This window comes from Mauremys mutica, unplaced genomic scaffold (genome assembly GCF_020497125.1).
Source record: "Mauremys mutica isolate MM-2020 ecotype Southern unplaced genomic scaffold, ASM2049712v1 Super-Scaffold_100084, whole genome shotgun sequence".
Taxonomy (NCBI): domain Eukaryota; kingdom Metazoa; phylum Chordata; order Testudines; family Geoemydidae; genus Mauremys; species Mauremys mutica.
This window is the reverse complement of record NW_025423260.1, coordinates 1,271,901-1,287,009: the sequence shown is the minus strand read 5'-3', so window position 1 is coordinate 1,287,009 and position 15,109 is coordinate 1,271,901. Positions and strand designations below refer to the sequence as shown.

At 49.0% G+C, this 15,109-nt stretch overlaps 1 non-coding gene across 1 annotated transcript; it reads right to left on the bottom strand.

Moving 5' to 3' along the window:
* Window positions 1-14,785: 14,785 nt before the first annotated feature.
* Window positions 14,786-14,857, bottom strand: TRNAC-GCA. The gene has a single exon. It is a non-coding gene; the product is annotated as a tRNA-Cys (tRNA).
* Window positions 14,858-15,109: the final 252 nt, after the last annotated feature.

The window sequence follows — 15,109 nt, the reverse complement described above, 5'->3', positions numbered from 1 at the left end:
CCCCAAGGTCCTTTAAGTGTTTCTTGATTGGGCACTTGATTTGCAAATTCCTTTCTGAAGAAGCTGACCTAATGCTTTACTAAGGCTACTTCAGAATCAAAACACATCGATGTACAAGAACGTAGCCAATATTCCTAACTTTAACTGCAAAAATGATACACCCACACAGGTAGTATCATCAGCAGCAGCAAATTATAACCTTTTCATAGGCACCTTACACGACAACCTTTGTACAATATTTACTGCAAATATATGTGGTTGCACCAATGAACTACACAGTCACAGGTTATATTAATAACATCACAGCCAGGGCTGGTGTTATGGGGTAGCAAACAGGGCAACTTCCTGGGGCCCCAGACCCCCCCAAAGCTACACTGCTTCGGCCCTGGGGGGTGGAGCTCAGGGGCCCAGACTTCAGCCCCATGCGCTGGGACTTCAGCTTTCTGCCCTGGGCCTCAGCGAGTCTAATGCCGGCCTTGCTTGGCAGCCCCCTGAAAGCTGCTCACGGTCCCCCCAGGGGGCCCCAGACCCCTGGTTGAGAACCCCTGCCTTACCCCACGAGTCACAGCAACGTTCAGGTTACTGCCAGGCCCAAAGGACCAGTCACTTCCTTAGGTCAAATGACTCTTAGATCTCCCAACACAGACAACACTTGTAGCCAGTCCTGTCACAACCTGTATTAAGATTTGTTTGAAAGGAAATGAGAGTTGTTTACAAAGTTAAAGCAGTGTGACAAAGCTCTGTCCTTGTCTCCATGGGCCCTGCATTTCCTGGTGGATTTCGCTAGCCTCAGAGGCTCACTGTGACCCTCCACGTAGCCCTTCTCTCTAGGGACAAGGGTCACAGCCCACTGAGCCATTTTCATCGTAAGCCAGCGAGGGAGGGGAGGCAAAGCTCCCCTCCCTTGCAGAGTCTCTGTTGTCTCCCAGTCTCAGTGATTAATCAGGGCAGCAAAGGGGGGAGCCCAGGACCCCCCTCTATTCTAGGCTCCAGCCCAGGGACCCTAATAGTATCAGCTGTGGTATCTGACCTTTTAGAAACAGGACACATACAATTCCCTGTTCTACTTCCCCACAGCACCCCCACTTTCTCAGGCTCCACTTCACCCTTACCTCAGGGCTTCCTTCCTTGTGCCTGATCTGGTGTGTACTGATCACTCGCTCCCACAGCTCCTGTTCTGCACACCCACCTGCCTAACTGGGAGCTCTTGAACTAGTTTCAGCCAGCCCCTGATTGGCTTCAGGGGTCCCAATCAACCTAGCTGTCTCCACGGCTTTCTGGAAGGATGTTAATTGGCCCCAGGTGTCTTGATTAACCTGGAGCAACTGTCATTTGGTTACCATGGTAACAGGGATTTGTTTAGCCTGGGGCTAACATACCTGTTTCTCACTACTTTCCTATAGCCAGCTGGCCTTGCCCTGTCACAGCAGCTAATCATCCAGATGCAGACAAATTACAGTCTTAAATTTCAAAGGTAATAGAAGCTTCTCTAATAAGCAAGCTCTGCATATTCTTTAGGACTAACCCCAGCTAAGCAGCTGGGGATCTCGTGCTTATGCCTAGGAACTTTGCCCCCCAGAGTCCAAGCAGCATACAGATAATCAGTTCCTTCTGCATGGGGTTTTTCATCCCCTTCCTGCCATGTGCTCTGAGATGGAAACTCAGCTAATGGGAAGTCAAGAGCACAACAGTCTTTTGTCTTTAACATCCCATAATAGTCTCTCTGGTGTGGATGGACCTTTCCTGCCAGGCAGGGTGTAATGCATTCGGCTGTCAATCAGCACTTCACCTAGGTAAAGTCTCTCTCCTGTGTGGTAATTTACAGAGCCACAGAGGCTCACAATGCAACTAGTCAGATGTTAACCCAGGCAGCAACTCACAAGCACTCAGTAAAGTCTAAACATGTTCTTAGAATCCTAATACCTGTTTTAACAATACTAACACAGGTGAGTCAGACCGATTCCACTGTGTGTTTGTCCATGTTCAATTAAGACATAGAGGCTTGTGTAAGAGCTAACACCTCATCTGCCAGTGTCACAGGCAGGCTGGGCAGGGATGGTGTCTCTCGTCTCTGTTTGCCAGAAGCTGGGAATGGGTGACAGGGGATGGATCATTTGATGGTTACCTGTTCTGTTCATTCCCTCTGGGGCACCTGGCACTGGCCACTGAGCTAGACAGACCATTGCTCTGATGCAGTGGGCCCTTCTTATGTTCACAGTCTGTATGAGGAGTATCTACTCATTGGGACTCACTGGGGAGCCACAGAAAGGAACAAGATGTGCTGAGGCAAGAAGGCCCAGTCTCAGAGCCCCCGGGGTCACGCTTGCCAAAGGCTAAAACTAGGCCCAGCCCATGAAAGGGGCACTGCCAGGAGAGACTGGATAAAGGCTGGAGCATCCAACAACTTAGTTAACCTGAGAGAGCTGCCTTGGGGCCAATGACAGGGAGAATCCCCAGAGTGACTCCTTTGATTCTGCTCTTCACTGGCCTTTGGTTCTTAGAATCATAGAACTGGAAGGGTCCGCTAGAGGTCATCTAGGCCAGTCCCCTGCCCTCAAGGCAGGACTCAGTATTATCTAGACAATCTCTGACAGGTGTTTGTCCAGCCTGCTCTTAAATATCCCCAGTGATGGAGATTCCACAACCTCCCTGGGCAATTTATTCCAGTACTTAACCACTCTGACAGTTAGGGAGTTTTTTTCCTAATCTCCATCCTAAACTGCCTTAAATCCATTGCTTCTTGTCCTATGGTCATGTCCCCTCTGAGTCTTCCCCAGTTTTTTTCAATCTTCCCTCATAGGTGATGTTTTCTAGATCTTTAATCATTTTTGTTGCCCTTCTCTGGACTTTCTCCAATTTGTCCACATCTTTCTTGAAATGTGGCCCCCAGAACTGGACACATTACTCCAGTTGAGATCTAATCAGCGTGGAGTAGAGCGGAAGAATTTCTTCTCGTGTCTTACTTACAATACTCCTGCTAATACTTCCCAAAATGATACTTGCTTTTTTGCAACACTGTTGACTCCTATTTAGCTTGTGATCAACTACGACCCCCAGATCCCTTTCTGCAGCACTCCTTCCTAGGCAGTTATTTCCCATTTTGTATGTGTGCCACTGAGTGTTCCTTCCTAAATGAAGTACTTTGGATTTGTCCTTATTGAATTTCATCCTATTCACTTCAGACCATTTCTCCAGTTTGTCCAGATGATTTTGAATTTCAGTTCTATCCTCCAAAGTCCTTGCAACCCCTCCCAGCTTGGTATCGCCCGCAAACTTGATAAGTATAAGAGAGAGACTCTGCTCCTGGGAGGGTTTCACCATGTGTCAGAGGGTTACACCCTGGTGGGAGGGGGCTAGGCCTGTACTGGGATAAGGTCACTCTGTGCTTCACAGTGTGGCAGAACCTAGAGTGTCCATTAGCAGGGAACAATGCTGGGGGGAATCGACATGTGGAAAGGACAGAAGCCCTGTCTGAATTCTCTCACATTGCCCTTCTCGCCTTGGCAGGCTACAGAATAACGTCCATGTTTTGCTCCAGATCATCCCCTCCTCCCAGGGGGAAGGAAATGGCTGCAATGGAGCTGGCTCAGGTAAGGGATTCTCGGGGAGCTGCTGGTGGGTTCTGCTTGGAGGGAGAGGAGCAGTAAATGTACAGGAGGGTGGGAGCCAGTGATGAGCTGCCAAAATATTAACAACAGGTTCCCTCCTCCTCACCTCACAAGGGGGTCATGCCCCCCCCCGGGGGTCTTGCCCCATCCAACCCCCCATGCTCCTTGACACCCCCTCCGGGGACCCCTGACCCATCCCCCCCGTCCCCTGACTGCCCCCTGCCGCCCCATCAAACCCCTCCTCTCATTCTTGGTGCCCCCCTAGAACTCCTGTCCCATCCAAACACCCCTTCTCTCTCTCCCTGACTGCCCCCCAGCACCTCATCCAACCCCTGCTCCTTCCTGACTGCCCCCCAGCACCTCATCCAACCCCTGCTCCTTCCTGACTGCCCCACGGGACCCCCATTCAACCCCCTTGTACCCTGCCCTCTGACCGCCCTGACCCCTATTCAGCCCCCCACAACCCACCGAACACCCCCTCCCTGCTCCTTGCCCCCTTACCACACTGCCTGGGGCCAGGACTGGGTCCGCTCTGCCGGGACTGAGACTGGGCCGCAGGACCCGACTCCCCAATCCGGGCTGGAGCCGCTCAGCCGGGACCAGGGCCAGATCAGAGCCGCTCAGCCGGGACCAGCCCGAGCCAGGGGTGCTTGGCCGGGGCCAGGGGGAGCCGCTCAGGTGGAGCCGGACTGGGCCGCGCACGCCGTCCCCCCTCCCCGGCCCGGCTTACCTGCCTGCTGCTTGTTTCAGGCTTCCCGCGAACATTTGATTCGTGGGAAGCAGGGGAGGGGGAGGAGAAGGAGGGCGGAGCGTTCACAGGAGAGGGGGAGGTGAGCTGGGGCCGGGTGGACAGCTGCCCGAGCCTTTGTTAAATTTAAAAGCTTTTTTAGAACCGGTTGTCCTGGAACAACCAGTTCTAAAAAGTCTTCTAAATTTAACAACCGGTTCATGCGAACCAGCTGGAGCTCACCACTGGTGGGAGCTGCTAGAGGTGGTAGGAGGCAGGAAATATCTTGGGTGGAGAAAGGGAGGGGACAGGATGTGACAAACCTGCTGAGACTTGTATACTCTAGGGTGTGATGGGTTGTCACCCCAGGGTGCAGTCTGGGGGGCTTCTGGGAACCGCTGTGCCCTCTAACCCTCAAGCCGGGCTGGCCCTTTTCTCTCTGTTTTGCTGGAGATTCAGCCAGCCTCTCCAGGGCCTGTTATCACCCAGCACGACAGCAGGTGGCGCCAGGCATCGAACTAAGTTACCTGAGTGCTTTACCTGAGCCATTCAAGGAGAGAGAGAAGACAACAGCCAATTTCCTGCGATAAGTGTTAGCAAACAGATCAAAGCAGATTACTTAGCAAATAACCATCAACTCAAACCAAGCCTAACATACTAGATGGATAGAATTTGAATTAGCAATTTCTCACCCTGACTGATGTTACAAGCAGTCCCCCAAGTTTCCATACACAAGCTAGAAATCCCTTTACCCTGGGACCAGCAGTTCCCCCAGTTCAGTCTTTGATCCTCAGGTGCTTCCAGGAGTTCTCTTGTGTGGGGAATGAGGCCAAGAGATGATGTCACACCCCACCTTATGTAGCTTTTCCATATGGCAGGAACCCTTTGTTCCAAACTAAGTTCCCAGTCCAGTTTGTGGAAAAATACAGGTACCAAAATGGAATTCATTGTCATGTGGTCTGGTCACATGTCTTTGTTGCTGAACCATCAGCAGTGTCTGGCTTCTTCATTGTTGTACCTGAAAGGCTCATTGTGGGTGTTACTCAGAGTAAGCAAATTGAAAGACAGATACAGAGTCAATATCCATAACTTCAGATACAAACATGATCCATGCACACAGGTAGGATAATCATATTCAGCAAATCATAACTTTTCCAGTGACACCGCACGTGACTCATCTTGTACAAAATGCCTCATGTCCTAAACATATTATAATCCTGCCACTATGCTGAATATGGGTTGTAGTGTCAGATAGGTCCTAATGTCAAGGCACAAGTGTAGGGAATGAAACTTCCCTCTTTGTGGAACAGGAAATAACCCCCCAGCCAGGGATGGGAAAACTTCCCAGACTCCCAGTGCTGGAGCCTGAACCTACTGACACTTCATTAGTTACCACCAACCCCGATCTTTGTGGCAACTGCAAACGTTATCGGTGATGATTTTATATTCTCTTCCAGGTCATTGATAAGAATGTTAAATAACACAGGGCCAAGATCCAATCCTTGCGGGAACCCGCTAGAAAGAAATCCACTCGACCGTGGTTCCCTATTTACAATCCCAGTTTTTAATCTATTTAATGTATGCCGTGTGTATTTTGTACCTTTCTAGTCAAAATATTGTGCTGAAGCAACTCATATGCCTACGTATATTACATCAGTACTATTAGCTGCAACCAAACCTTTGATCTCATCCAGTAAGGATATACAGTTAGTTTGATAGGATCTATTGTGTCTACACCTTTTTAATGGGTACTAATTATATTACCCTCCTTTCTTTATTAATGAAATCCAGTATCGGCTGCTCCATTCTCTTGCCCAGTATTGATGTCAGACTGACACACTTGTCATTAGCTGCGTAATCTCTTTGATAGTTTTTAAATATTGGCACAGCATTAGCTTTATTCCAGTCTTCTGGAATTTCCCAAGTGTTCCAAGTCCTAATTAAAATCAACATTAACAGTCCACCACGCTCCTCCAGCAGGTCTTTCAAAACTCTAGTTATCTGGACCCACTGATTTAAACACGTCTAACTTGAATAGCTGCTGTTTAACGTCCTCGTGAGTTACTTTTGAAATGGAAAGACTGTCAGTGTCAACATCTTATGATATTGAGTTACATCATCTGTTTTTCTCCAAATCCAGGAGAAAAATATTTATTGAACACTTTTACCTCTTCTGCATTATTTTGATGATTCTGCCATTTCCATCTAGTAATGTTCCACTACCATTGTTAGGATTAATTTTGTACTTTTAAAAACTTCCTTCTTATTTTCATTGGTTGATCATTGATTTCTGATAGCTTCCCTTGCCAACTTTCTACAATTCTGACCTTCAAACTTAGATTCTTTACTATTGACTTCCCCTTTCTTCCATATATTTTATTTGGAGAGAGTTGGGATTCCTACCAGGGAGCCACCAGCAGGGTCCAGAGCCAGCCCCATCTCCTATATCTATCTCTGGCTAGTAGCTGTGTGATAAATGTGAAGACCCTGCTTCCATCTGTCAGCTGGGAGAGACAAAGGTTCTCTCTTTCCACCCTCTGATGCCTCCTGGCTGCTCTAAGCAAGGTGAGGTGGGACTCTGTTAACATGTGCCTCCCAGAGTTTCCATTTCCCTGGTGCTGCTGTTCTGTGAGTAGTGGGGTTGTGAGTGGGGCAGCAGGTCCTGAGTGTTGGACTCTCGCTCTTTCAGGGGCCGGTGACCTTCGAGGAGGTGGCTGTGTACTTCACCAGGGAGGAATGGGCTCTGCTGGACCCCACTCAGAGAGCCCTCTACAGGGATGTCATGCAGGAGAACTATGAGATGGTGACCTCGCTGGGTAAGGAGTCCTGTCCCCTGGGTTATTAGAAGCTGTGGGGTCTCTAATGAACCTGAGCAGTAATAACTTTATTCATCATCCAAGTTTGACAAGTTTCTTTGCCCCCTTTTTTTCCTTATCTCCCATACACTAGCAGGCAGCAGGGAGGGAGGAGGTAATGAGAGATGAGGAGGGAACAGAAGAAACTCCCAAGGTGCCGGGAGGTGGTGCTGGCTGAGAGTAATGGGAAGAAGGAGAGGGTTGTGTGGAGGAAGGGCACCCAGGAAGTGGGGTGGTTGTGTCAGTGGGAGGGAGGAGAGGTTTGGGGATCTAGAGCTGTGGGGGATCCCAGACCTTTAACCCCGAATCTCTACCCAAACCTCAGGTAAATCCCAGACTTCAGCATAACCACTCTCACAAAGCCTCAACTTAATATAAGGCCCTGAACTGTAGCAAGCTTAGGCCACGTTTACTAAATCGTATCAGTAAATCGACCACGGCTAGATCGATCTCAGAGTGTCAATCCCGGCTGTAGTGTCGACCTGCCCTTAATAACCCATTTATCTATGTTCACCTCCTTGCCCCTCCACGCATGTTCCAAGCTAATAAGCAATTCTCTGATCATGACATCCTACCCCTAGTGAGTATGAAATTGCCCACAAGACGTGAGACTGGGTCATAGATCATAAAATCAGGTCGGGGTCAACAGGAGTGAGAGTTTGGAGAGAGTCTTGTCCCCCCTCTCCCCATCTGCAGCAGCCACAAGCTGTCTTCCCTCCCGGCTCCTTGGATCTCTGAGCTGGTCCCTCCTGAGGCTGCGTGGCCCAGTTCTTGTTTCTGACCTTCTCCTTTTCTGGAAGAATTAGAGGCTGTTGCTCCTGAATGTTAGTGTGTAATTCCCCAGCCTTCTCCTCTCACTGGGGGAGTTTAATTCTCCCTCCCATTACACCTGAGTCACTAGATTTCCTAATTCCCCAAAATGTGCTTTTGCGATGTCACAGTTCTGGGGTAGCGAAGCCTTTGACCTGCCTCCATGGTCTGCTCAAGGAATGGCCCCTCAGGTATCAGGCCTCTAGCCAGCCCCTCTCTATGGGCAGGGACCCACCTGCCTCTCCATTTTGACCAGGGTGTGAGGATTGCAGCTTGTCGTCCACTGTGTTCACAGTTCCTGTGCTTTGCTTTCTCTCTGGGGGCTGTGAGCAGTGTGTCTGAGACAGAGGTGGGACTTTTGGTGATACCTGTATGATGCCAATACACACCTCAGTTTCCTGCTGTGATTGGTATTGCTATGATTCTAAAGAGCAGGAGACGTGAGGTGTTTTGTCACGTAGCTGTCATGGGGTGATATGAATGGGTCATTAAGGACTGGCTGGGAGTAACCTACATCAATGGAATACCCGACAGAGACAAGGGAATGATTGTCACCCAGGGCCGCCCAGAGGATTCAGGGGGCCTGGGGTCTTCGGCGGCGTGTCCCCCTTATCCGCTCTGACGCTTTTACCCTGTGTCCCCCTGTAAACGTGGGTGTCCGGGGCTCAACCCTCCCTGGGGAGGAGGGGAGCCACGCCGGCCTTTTACACTGAGCAACAACACAAAGAGACAGTTAGGGGCTCAGGCCTTCTGCTGCAAGGCTGAGCAACAATATACAAGTCAGTGAGGCCCAGGCCCTTTGGTGCAGGGGCTGGGCCACAATACAAGTAGTCCAGGACAGGCCCAGGCCCTCTGGTGCAGGGGCTGGGCAGCAATGCAAACAGTTCAGGACAGGCCCAGGCCCTAGGTTAGGGCAGGGCAACAACAGTCAGGGCTCAGGCCCTCTGGTGCAGGGGCTGAGCACTGGAGTGAGGGGGGAGACTGCCACCCACAAGTGGGGTGGCCGGGGGGACGCAGGCCCACCCACTCCACTGCGTCCCAGCCCGGGGCCCTAGGCAGCGGCTACCACCGCTGACGGTCAGTGGGGATCCTGACCATAACACACTGACATGGGCATTGGTTGACCTGCAGCCTGACTGGGGTCAGCTGCTCCCGGGCCACTTCCAGTTCCCCCCTCTGGGCCTACCTGGTCCGTGGCGTCTGCTCCCGGGAAGTCCAACAGCATGGGCTCCTCGCAGCCCGGGCTGGGGGGTAGGTCCGGCAGTTCCTCGGGGAAGTCCGGCCAGTTCTGCTCCGGGGGTTCCTTGGGGTAACAACAAGGGAGAGGTGAGGTCTCCGGTGGTTCCTCCTCGTAGGTGGCACGGGGAAGCTCCTGCGGGTCCTCCCAGTAGCGAGTGAGGGGAAGCTCCGGCCAGTCCAGGCAACTGCTCGGGGCCCCAGCAGCTTCCCAGTCCCGAGCCCTCTCGGGCAGGTCAGCTCCTGACGGTGGCTGGGCTCTGACTGAGCTCTGGTGGCCGGCTTTTATGCTTCCGGGTCGCCGCCTGACCCTCTGAGAGGTGGGCTCACTGCTCTGGAGCCCCGCCCCTTCCGGCCTGTTACACCCCCTTACCCTCTCTGACACCGCAGAGCATTTTCCCCGTGTCCCCTGTTCCCCATCCTGTTTGACTCAGTTTATATAGTAATATTCTCAGCTATAACTTTGCTTAACCAATCATTGTACTGAAATTTAATTAACCAATCCTAACACATTGAAACATAATTCTCTAACCAATTGTATCCCACTACCCTAATTAACTTACACCTAGCAAAATTAATTGTACAGCAGAGAAAAACAATCAGAGAACCAGACTGATTAACATTGTAAAAGTGGTGGCCATAAAGATAAAACAATACAGAAATGAGGATTTCACAACCACAAGCATTGAGAAGTGATTTCTTGCCAGACAGGCTGCTATCAAACTAAGTTTTCTTTAACCATATTAAGATCTGTTTCTTTATCTGGTGGTGATGGGCACTATCAGGACAGGATCATCTTCCTAACAGCCCAGTAGCACCTTATTTCAGTGTGACGGGTTTGGGATGTGAGGATGTGACCCTTCGCTTCCCAGCTTATGGCTGCCCCTGCTGCTTAGCCAAAGGCCTTAGCCTAAGAACAAGGCCTCAGACTGTCACAGTAAGAGAAGGCCCTTACAAATACAGACTGTGATTTTTATTCTTTGTTTTCGTACTCCTGTAAGTAGCTAAGAGATAAAAATACACCTAAGTTCTTAAACTATAGGCTTTAAAGGCAGGCCTGAATATCTCTATTCTAACAGTGGGGTCTATCCCTTCCCCCATTCTGTGTCTGTCTTGTGTATTTAGATTGTAAATTCTTCAGGGCATGGGCCATCTACTATTCTCTGTTTGTACTTTGCCTGGCACAATGGGGACCCACTGTTAGTTGGTCCTTAGGCACTAAGGTAGTGAATATGATTTATAATCATCATAACTCTCCTGCCACTTTGAGCCAAGGAAGCTGGTCTTGGGATGTTACTTCTTAAAAATGAGCTGGGGGTTAAAACCATGGACTATTCTTTGTGACAAGTATCCCACAAATTCCACTGACCTCCCTGGTTTTCTTTGCCTGCAGTAGGGTTTCCAGTTTCCAAACCTGATGTGATCTCCCAGCTGGAAAGAGGGGAAGAGCCGTGGGTCCCAGACCTCCAGGGCTCTGAGAAAGAAGTGCTTCCAAGAGCTGCCTGCACAGGTGAGGAATTGGTTAAACCAACTCAACAACTGTGTGGGAATGCAGGAAACATTCGGGATGCCCTACAAAAACCCTGTGACCTCTCCAAGTTCAGGATTGTTCCCTGCAGATGTGGAATCATTATGGCAGATGTCACTCATGGCTTCCCTCCTATTCTGACTGACAACTGGCAGCAGATCCCGCCCCGATCTCTCTTTCTCCTGAGTGTTCTCGTGAGATGCAGACCAAAACTGATCCCTTCCTCTCTTCTCTGGGGAAGGTTTTGGGGAAAATCAGCTCCTGATAGGTTTGATCTCTCCCACACATATTTTGGATTCTTCATCCCTTTTTCCCTTCCTCTCTCTGAGATTTCCTTTCTCTCAGGTGCAGGTAGTGATCTATGTCCGGATTCTCTGTGTCTCCCATCAGGTGATGGGCTGGTGAGTCAGAATGAGGAGGAGAAACCCCATCAGGAAGATGCTGAGCAAGGAGAACCACATGGAACTTTATCAGGAAGATCCAAAGGGAATGTTTCCGGGAGTTATGCACTCCCAGAAAAAACAAAAGCCTGTGAGACTCAGGGGAGGCCAGAGGGAAACTTTAGTAGCCACTCAGACCTTATAACAAGCGACAGAATCAACTTGGAAGAGACATGCTACATGTTCCATGAGTGTGGGAAAAGCTTCAATCGGAGCTCTGCCCTTATCACACATCAGACAATCCACACAGGTGAGAAACCTTATGAACGCTCTGAGTGTGGGAAATGCTTCATCGATAGTTCAGCCCTCATCTCACATCACCAAATCCACACAGGAGAAGCGCCCCACAGATGCTCAGAGTGCGGGAAAATCTTTAGTTGGATCTCTACCCTGAACATACATCTTAGAATCCACACAGGGGAGAAGCCCTACACATGCTCTGAGTGCGGGAAAAGCTTTAGGCAGAGCTCAAACCTTACCAAACATAGGAAAATCCACACAGGTGAGAAACTTTATGGATGCTCTGAGTGTGGGAAATGTTTCTTTAATCGTTCAGACCACTTCTTACATCACAAAATCACACAGGTGAGAAGCCCTACACATGCTCTGAGTGCGGGAAAAGCTTTAGTCAGAACTCACACCGTATCAGACATCAGATAATCCACACCTGGGAGACACTGTACACGTGCTCTGAGTGTGGGAAAAGCTTCAAGCACAGCTCACATGTTGTCTCACATAGGAGAATCCACATGGGAGAGAGTGTGGGAAAAGCTCTGAGTGCAGGAAAAGCTTCAATCAGAGCTCAAGCCTCATTAGACATCACAAAATCCACATGAGAGAGAATTGTAATAAATCCCTTGACTAGTGTTGGCCAAAAATTTTTTTTAAATAAATCACATTTGCTAATTCCCACATAGTGATTTTTGCACCATCTTCACCATGGTCTCTCAGCTCCACCAGATCAGTTGCCTGCTTCTGCCTTTTGCAGCTCACCCTTCTTTGGGGTCAGTCCTGTGATCTTTTCTATCAACTCCTTTCCTTTTGAGTCGTAGGAGTGTGTGTCCCTCCTGCCAGGAATGTTCGTCAGCTCCAGGTGGGGGAGAGGTTTGATCCCAACAAGCTACACTGAGGCAAAAACTATCTGTGCCTGACATCCACTAGGACTTTACATGGCGTTGGCTGCTCAAGTTAGTGATCTTAATGTAAAAAATTGTAGTTCAGATGCAGCCCAGGTGCAGGGGTTGGCATTAGCTTTCCCCTTGACCTGACCTAAACTCCATCACTTTCCCTAGTCTAAACAAACCCTGAGCATCACGGTTATACTGTTCCCCCATTTCACAGCAATTGTTAGTCATCGAGTTCTCCCTTGGGGAGCAAATTGTTTCATTCCCAGTTGCTCTGATGTTGCTGCAGGTTGTGCTGGGGAGCAGATATTTTTATGATCATTTTCCGCAATTAAACTATATTGAACTATAACAAAGAGCAGGAACAGGGCAGGGATAGGGGAAAATGTCATTTCCCCCATTGTAACAACAGACGTAGTTAGGGTAAGTCAGAGGGATTCCCTTATTCCCCATCACCATCCTCCTTCAATCCGTGCTAGAGCCTAAGAATCCTTTTCCTTTCCCCAGTTGTGGGATGGGAGACTTCCAAAAGTGCTCCCTGTGCTATAGCACATGGCTAAGCTCAGAGAATAAACCCCCAATAGCCCCTGAGCTTTCCTTTTTGAATTCTGTGTTTCCGATTACTTCAAGCCTGGGCATTGTGATTATTTACCAGTTTCTCTAGCACTGTTCCTACCACTTTTTCTGTAACATTTTTTGTTTTTTATGGGACAGGGTTGTTGTTCCTTTGCCTAACCCCAAGCTGGAAGGCCAGGGTGTCTGTTTTCTCTGGCCCCTCCCCAGAGACAAATCTGACAGGGTTGCACCTGCCAGGAGCAAACAAAAAGCCCCACCGGTCACACACACAAAGCAGATAGACACACACAAGACGGAGAAGAAACTGAATTATTTGAGCTATCAACATTTCCACTTTCCCACAGCATGTTAGTTCTGAAGGTTGTTTTAATTTGTTTATTTTCTTGGAACCAGAACTGGGGAAAGAGAACACTGGAGTCAGTGGAATTACAGCAGGAAGGGATAAGTCTCATGATTTGTCACTAACCAAAGGCTTTTTAAACAGAGCGATAATGTTACTGAATGGTCTGGCTAACCCTGCAGTTAGAAACAATCAGCTCTACGGGTGGTAAATTTACAGAGGCTCTGCTGCTGATCATGAAATAGAAGCACATTGCCTTTAAACAGCTGCTATTTCAATGCCTCTGAAAGTACAGAAAACAATGATCTATGTTAAAGGAAAGTTGCCATTTCTCAGAGCCCCAATTTCTATTGTGTGTGTACAGGAAGGTTTGAATGTGTAGCAGGTAGTTTAGGAAAGCTTAGCTATTTTATGTGTGTAACAGGCTCCTGCCCACCTCCAGCAGAGGTTTCAATCACATACGATGGCAACTTACCGAATGTCACACAAATTAGTCCATCCCTCCCCCTATTCAGTCTCTGACGGGAATGTTAGAATGAGGCAGAGAACTGGGAAAGTATCGCAGTAGGAATACATTAACAAGTGGGATTAATCAGAGCTGGACTGCAGACAGAGCCTGTTCTACAGCTGGTGAAGTGACAGGGACACACTCCCGCTAGTGCCGGCTCTGAAATAACAGCAGAAGCAGATCGAAGAGAATGAGCTCATGGGCAGCTGCCCTGTCAGTGCATCACTCACCTGGCAGGTGTTACACAAAACACAGCACTTCCCCCCACTGCCACCACTTCATTATACTGGCCATGGGGCTGTTTGTCCTGCAGGACTTTGATCTCTCCGGGTGGTCCGTGGTGATTCATAACAGAGCCATTAGGGGAGCAGGAGTCATCCCAATGGAAATCTCTCCACTTTCTCAGTGTTACCTTCTTAGCCCTGGCTTTGGAGATGACATTAGCCTTATCCTGTCTTGATTTTAGGTAGGATTTTGATCACCTTCTGGGGCTTGGCAGCTTAGAACTTTTGAGGGCTTTTCTCTGCCTTTTTGGTCCCTGCTGCAGTCAGTACATTCTAGACATGGGCATGGTGACCTCCCTGGGGATCTTGACAGCTTTAGCCAGCTTCTTGGTGGCTATTTTCCTGCTCACAGCCACTGTCTTCTTCTCATGCCTTGTCCTGGGGGCCCAGCTGCTGGTTGAATGGGAAGGAGCCAAAGTGCTGGTGACTTTAGCCTGCACCAAGTTGCCTTTGCTCGTCAGACTCCTGAACCCCAACTGGATGTGGTTCTTGTTCTTCTGCACAGCACAGCCCTGGAGAAGAGGGATCTGCAAATGTACATTCATATGATCCCTTTGTATAATTGATGAAAACATAAACTAGACACTTAGGGGATTGGAACTGATTTCAGCTGATGGACAGCGAAATGTTGAGTGTTACATTCATTTCAAGCATCCCCCTATAGTGGAGCTCCTGAACATAATGGAGAATGGAAATCAAAATGTTTTCCCTTTTTTCAAAAATAAAAATCAAAAAATAAGAGGCTTATTAGAGAGCACTTGGATTTGAAGCAAGGACCACTTGATCTGCAGTCAAACACTCTACCACTGAGCTATACCCCCATGAGAGCAGATACTTTCCCCATTGTAGCTGAAGCACATCAGTGATTCCAATAACAGGGGCAGGTTCTCTCTGGGGCACTGAGATTTTTCATGGAGTTGGTGGCTCCTTTCTTTCCTCACCCTGGAGTAAACTCAGTTTTTTATTCCATGGTACATGTTTTATGGACTAACAACAGCAGCTTGAAGAAAGAGGAGAGTGAATATCTCACTCTCAGGGCTGAAGGTGGCCACGTCCCCTCTGTCTGACCGTTG